This window comes from Phalangium opilio, unplaced genomic scaffold, assembly GCF_054372755.1.
Source record: "Phalangium opilio isolate 3A_F unplaced genomic scaffold, DU_Popi_V2 ptg000810l_1, whole genome shotgun sequence".
In the NCBI taxonomy this organism is placed as follows: domain Eukaryota; kingdom Metazoa; phylum Arthropoda; class Arachnida; order Opiliones; family Phalangiidae; genus Phalangium; species Phalangium opilio.
This window is the reverse complement of record NW_028324253.1, coordinates 826,223-833,313: the sequence shown is the minus strand read 5'-3', so window position 1 is coordinate 833,313 and position 7,091 is coordinate 826,223. Positions and strand designations below refer to the sequence as shown.

At 36.8% G+C, this 7,091-nt stretch overlaps 2 non-coding genes across 2 annotated transcripts; both read right to left on the bottom strand.

Annotated features, from left to right (window-relative positions):
* Positions 1 to 496: 496 nt before the first annotated feature.
* On the bottom strand, positions 497 to 568 carry TRNAE-UUC (transfer RNA glutamic acid (anticodon UUC)). Its single transcript has one exon. It is a non-coding gene; the product is annotated as a tRNA-Glu (tRNA).
* A 1,977-nt stretch (positions 569 to 2,545) lies between these two features.
* Positions 2,546 to 2,617, bottom strand: TRNAE-UUC (transfer RNA glutamic acid (anticodon UUC)). The gene has a single exon. It is a non-coding gene; the product is annotated as a tRNA-Glu (tRNA).
* Between the last annotated feature and the right edge of the window lie 4,474 nt (positions 2,618 to 7,091).

Genomic DNA, 7,091 nt, shown 5'->3' with positions numbered 1-7,091 from the left:
AGCCAATAGACCATATCGGATCGATTTGGTTTGTCACAATTGAGCTCCTAGAATCGTTGATTAATAAAGAATCTAGAAAACTGACCTCAGATACCGGGAATTGAACAAGTGCCTCCTGGGTGAAAGCCACATATCTTAGCCACTAGACCATATCGGATCTGCTAATGTTTTCACAATTGAGCTTCATCTATCGTTTCATAATAAAGATTTTAGAAAAATGACCTCAGATACCGGGAATTGAACAAGTGCCTTCTGGGTGAAGCCAGATATCCTAGCCACTAGACCATACAGGATCTGCTTGGGTTTTAACAATTGAATTCCTAGTTACGTTTCTTAATAAAAAAATTTTAGAAAACTGACCTCCGATACCGGGAATTAAACGCGGGCCTTCTGGGTGAAGCCAGATATCCTAGCCACTAGACCATATCGGATCTGCTTGAGTTTTCACCATTGAGCTTCTTCTATCGTTTCATAATAAAGATTTTAGAAAACTGACCTCCGATACCGGGAATTGAACCCGGGCCTTCTGAGTGAAAGCCAGATATCCTAGCCACTAGACTATATCGGATCCGTTTGGTTTGTCACAATTGAGCTCCTAGAATCGATGAATAATAAAGAATTTAGAAAACTGACCTCCGATACCAGAAATTGAACCCGGGCCTTCTGGGCGAAAGCCAGATTGCCTAGCCACTAGACCATTTCGTATCTGCTTGAGTTTTCACCATTGAGCTTCTTGTAATGTTTCATAATAAAGATCTTAGAAAACTGACCTCAGATACCGGGAATTGAACAAGTGCCTTCTGAGTGAAGCCAGATATCCTAGCCACTAGACCATATCGGATCTGCTTGGGTTTTAACAATTGAGTTCCTAGTATCGTTTCTTAATAAAGAATTTAGAAAACTGACCTCCGATACCGGGAACTGGACCCGGGCCTTCTGGGTGAAAGCCAGATATCCTAGCCCCTAGACCATATCGGATCCGCTCGGGTTTTAAAAATTGATCTCCTAGTATCGTTTCTTAATAAAGAATTTAGAAAACTGACCTCCGATACCGGGAATTGAACCCGGGCCTTCTGGGTGAAGGCCAGATATCCTAGCCAATAGACCATGTCGGATCCGTTTGGTTTGTCACAATTGAGCTCCTAGTATCTTTGATTAATAAATTTTTTAGAAAACTGACCTCCGATACCGGGAATTAAACCCGGGCCTTCTGGGTTAAGCCAGATATCCTAGCCCCTAGACCATATAGGATCTTCTCGGGTTTTAACAATTGAGTTCCTAGTATCGTTTCTTAATAAAGAATATAGAAAACTGACCTCCGATACCGGGAACTGAACCCGGGCCTTCTGGGTGAAAGCCAGATTGCCTATCCACTAGACCATATCGGATCTGCGTGGGTTTTCACTATTGAGCTTCAAGTATCGTTTCTTAATAAAAAATTTAGAAAACTGACCTCCGATACCGGGAATTGAACCCGGGCCCTCTGGGTGAAAGCCAGATATCCTAGACACTAGACCATATCGGATCCGTTTGGTTTGTCACAATTGAGCTCCTAGTATCTTTGATTAATAAATTTTTTAGAAAACTGACCTCCGATACCGGGAATTAAACCCGGGCCTTCTGGGTTAAGCCAGATATCCTAGCCACTAGACCATATCGGATCTGCTTGAGTTTTAACAATTGAGTTCCTAGTATCGTTTCTTAATAAAGAATTTAGAAAACTGACCTCCGATACCGGGAACTGAACCCGGGCCTTCTGGGTGAAAGCCAGATTGCCTATCCACTTGACCATATCGGATCTGCTTAGGTTTTCACTATTGAGCTTCATGTATCGTTTCATAATAAAGATTTTAGAAAACTGACCTCAGATACCGGGAATTGAACCAGTGCCTTCTGGGTGAAGGCCAGATATCGTAGCCAATAGACCATACCGGATCAATTTTTTTCTCACAATTGAGCTCATAGTATCGTTGACTAATAAAGTTTTTAGAAAACTGACCTCCGATACCGGGAATTGAACAAGTGCCTTCTGTGTGAGAGCCAGATATCCTAGCCACTAGACCATATCGGATCCGTTTGGTTTGTCACAATTGAGTTCCTAGAATCGTTGATTAATAAATTTTTTAGAAAAGTGACCTCCGATAACGGGAATTAAACCCGGGCCTTCTGGGTGAAAGCCAGATATCCTAGCCACTAGACCATTTCGGATCTGCTTGAGTTTTCACCATTGAGCTTCTTCTATCGTTTCATAATAAAGATTTTAGAAAACTGACCTCAGATACCGGGAATTGAACAAGTGCCTTCTGGGTGAAGCCAGATATCCTAGCCACTAGACCATTTCGGATCTGCTTGAGTTTTCACCATTGAGCTTCTTCTATCGTTTCATAATAAAGATTTTAGAAAACTGACCTCAGATACCGGGAATTGAACAAGTGCCTTCTAGGTGAAGCCAGATATTCTAGCCACTAGACCATACCGGATCTGCTTGGGTTTTAACAATTGAGTTCCTAGTATCGTTTCTTAAGTAAAAATTTTGAAAACTGACCTCCGATACCGGGAATTGAACCCGGGTCTTCTGGGTGAAAGCCAGATATCCTAGCCACTAGACCATATCGGATCCGTTTGGTTAGTCACAATTGAGTTCCTAGAATCGTTGATTAATAAAGTTTTTAGAAAACTGACCTCCGATACCAGGAATTGAACCCGGGCCTACAGATATCTTCAATTAGAACAATCTTTGAAACAAATAGCCTCGAAATTTGCAGTTGAAACTGGTTGGTACCAATGAAACTTACTTTCATTTTTGTCTAAAATCTTACATTACTTTAAACTTTTGAACAGTAACAAACCTCCACCATGGAAGCTCGTCCCGTTACTCAGCCTCCGGAAAGTACTTAAAGTTCGAATTCTAGTGGGCTGGACCGATATAATTTCTGTTTTCATTGCGTTCTGAAAAATGATTACTAATGTTTATGTTTTCGGGGAATGGAATTGCGGTCGAAAAGCCGAGATAAGTAAATTTTTAAAATTATTGAGAGGGATTAAAGTGACTACCAGTAAAATAATTTAATTCAATGGAAAAGGGTGATGGAACATTAAAGGGGCTGTCCGACCCCCTCTCCTTTTTTACCCACCCGCTATGTAAAGCTCTACGAGGAAAATCGTTGTTTGTCCCACTGTCCGAACAGAATCTTAAGCATGCAAGTTTTAATTAAAAGAAACTTTCAATATCTGGGCCTTCAGTCACTTGATGAACTCTCTTCTTATCGATACTTTTTAGGTCTTGGTTGATCCAAGACGTTTTGATTAAATTACTTTTGTTTGTCTTTGTTTACTAATCTGATAAATTAGACTTAGTAATTGTTTGAATGTTTATTTCAAATAAACGTTTAAAATCACGCGCAAAGAAAATTTTCTATTCTTTTTAAAATAATTTATTTTCACGTGTTCTGTTTTAACAAGCAAGATTTATAAAACTTTTCAAAAATGGTCAGACTGATTTTTTAATCAATTTGTATTGATAAAATAAATCACAATCATTAACAAAACTTTGGCCTACCAGAAACTTAACTTTTCTGTTAATTTTACATAAATATTTTAAATATAAAGTTGACATTCTAAATGTAACTCTATTTTTATAATCGGTTCCTATGAATTTATCTTCTTGTACAGAAATGTGATGTTTTACGTCACTAAATTTCAAATTTAAATATGACGATATTAGAAATAACCCGTAGTAAGAACACCTGTTTGACCTGCTTTAAGCTTAACAAAATGTCGGTAACTCGCTGAAACAGTTAGTAAAAAATACTAGAGATCACGAAGGATGTGTGTACACTGTAGCCTAATTCTATCTCTGAACGTCCTGGGATCTTGGGTTCTTGCCAGAAACATTTAAAGGTAACTGTTCTTATCAATTTTAAAATCGCAATCGCACTTTTTCAAAGCCGTTTGTTGTACATTTGACAACACGAATATGAAATAACTAACAGCCTCGAAAAAAACACTTTTCATAAAACTTTTATCTATCGTAACCTATCCTAAGAATCTGAAGTGTAAACTTCCAGTTGCCACTTTCTGCTTCACATAATTACGCATTTTTTCATCTTGCAGTGGGTAATTATTTTCCGGCAATTGATTTTCCGCTTTAATTAAACCTTGTTTCGCATCACACATTAGTGAAAGCGTCATCATTAATATTACAGTCAAAAACAATGTAAAAATGGTTACTAAAATTTCGCTCAATCTGACAAAGTTGGACAAGTTTTGTGTTTTTCAAAAAGAATTGTGAAGTTCAAGAAAAAATTCGCTACCCATTCACAGAGCCAAACAAAAACCATGAGGCTTATTTCAGAGTTTAATTCTTTAACCTTAGACATGATAATAGTGTGTTGGATTAAAAATTTGTCAAATATTTCCATCAATCCCAAAGCCTAGGCTGTAAAAGCGTCTACAATTTGTATTGTATTAAACACTTAGTTGATAGCAAAAATAACAAGTTGGGAAAACCAAAATATTACCTCTCCGAGTCAAGAGGTCTACTACTACAAACTTATTTACCTAGATATGGAATTATTTCTCTTTTTTGAAGTAAAATTTATGAAATATTGAAGCAGTATTCCAAGCATAGCGAATATACAGTAAAACAGACGACATTTTACATCCAATAAGAATAAATCTCGGACACATGGAAATCGGTCAATGGGGAAAAGAACAGAAAATGAAGTCGACGCTTCAGCTGTTTACCGTTTATTCTGATAGCTACATTCACAACTGGGATGCAGTGTAAACACTATCGTCTCGTCTCACCTCAACAATATTCTTAGTTTGCCAACATGAATGTTAACGTTAAATAACACCAAAGCTAAATTGTAGCTAGACGCACTAATAGTCAATGCGCACCATAAAGAGAATAATAAGTCTGTAGCTACTACCCGTTTACCATTAGCCCTTTTACAAATCTAATTGCCACCATAATCTTTTCTTCTATTATAAAATCTTACCCTGATTATTAATGAGTGTATTTAACTTTCGGCTCACTCTGAACCGTTAATGTCTCTTCATTATAGACACGAAAATCAAAGCCTAAAGTTTACTTCACCTCAGGCCTCAATTATTTACTCTTTGTTTCACTAAGCCTATTGCGGATAATACTTGATAACCCGCCGAAGTCTAGGTCTTAGTTTTCTTCATAAAACCACTAAACCAAGGATTATTCTATATACAGATGTAGTAAAGCTTAAGTAATATATAAACAGCCATTTCAAATAACAATATTAAAAAAAATCTTTGGAATATCAAAATGAAACAGAGCTTTAAAGCTACAAAAGTACTAAATGCATCATAATTACGAAAAATACTTCCACATATTCACTTTATATTATGGAAAAAGGGAATATTAAGGTTCTGTATGATTTCTTAACACATGAAAACAAAGCGAACTGCTAACGCGACGCACTAGTGTAACAATGGACGGACACACACAGACAAAAACATAGACTTCTACTTTACTCTTTCCGTATTAATTTTGAGTTGAGAAACACGATTATCTCGAATACTAAAACAAGGAAGGATTATAAAATGTGAAACATGGAGTGGAAGCTGTATCCTTATTACTCAGTTTTTTATTAACTAACGTTATCATTACTTGTCCGATATTAGCTTTGCAAAAGAGTTTCCGTGGTTTGGAATACAATGGAGTAAGGTCTTTTTTACTCGCTCTATATTGACTATGAAATGTGTATAGTGTTTCGACTTCATACGCAATCTTCATTACTCGTCCTATATAAACTTTGACTAGAAATGTTTGATTGATAGAGGTTTTTCTTAAACAATTTCTTAAATTTATTTGATATTAATTATTATCTTCGTCAGATATTTGCTTTAGTTATACTTACATCGTTTTAAGAAACTTTATTCGTAATATCGTTTGAACTTAAACTATTATTTTGGTTTCCCCGCTAGCGTACTGCCTTTGCCAAAGTTTTGGAAATCTAGGGTATATATAGCAATCGTCTCCCAGTAATTATTAAGAAAGTACGCAATTGCGAAAACCTTCGGTGGTGATCCCACCTTAGGGAGGTTAGACGTTTCTCGTAACCCTAGCTGATCGCCGCGTAAATCTTAACCATAACAGCGATAATAGAGTAGTGTTGCAGATTGGTGTCTATGTGGTATAGATGAAAAACCAGTTGATGGTGGTGTTAGAAGCCAATGTTGCAGATTGGTGTCTATGTGGTATAGACGGAAGACTAGTGCATGGTGGTGTTAGAGGCCATCAAGTAGCGACAGTTTTCCGAATTTCTGTGAACTGCGAACGCAGTCCGGAAACTAACAATACGTTTGCTCCGATTTCCCAACTGCGAACGCGGTGACAGACACACACACACACACACACCCACCCACACAAAACACCATCGCAAAGCCAGGTGTGATTACGTTACCACACCTAGCAAAAAATGGCTGCAAATCAAACCCCTAAAATCATAGAGACCGTCTATGGGTTATAACAAACCAGTATAAAAGTAACAGCGAAATTGGTTGGGAAACGTAGACGTTATTTTATTAAATAAAAGATGTTTATTACATTTCTGGCCGCCCTTTTTCAAGATGAACACGGATTATAAAAACCTTTCTTAGTGCCTACATACTACATACACAATTTAAGTCTTCTACGAAAAGCGGTTTGAGCTGGGCGATGATTATCAGTAAGGCAGTCTGTAAGTTTCAACCTGTTTCACTTCAATTGTTTCACGCTGTATGTTCACATTCTGTATTCAAAGGCCTGTCATTTACGTATTTAACAAGTATGTTACAGAAAATTTAAATGTGAATAATTTTTTTTAAATGCCAATGTCACTTTAATGTGAAATCAAACATATCCCACTTCAATGTCACTTTAATGTGAAATCAAACATATCCCACTTCAACGTCCCTTCAATTTTAAATGTTCGTTAGATAATTTCAATTGAGCTTTAAATCCCATTTATTTAAGAGTAATAAAATGGAAGTTAATCTTATACCGAATAATTTTAAGTTTTTGTTTATTTTTTAATTCCATAGTTTCAAAACTGTCATAGAATCTTGTATTT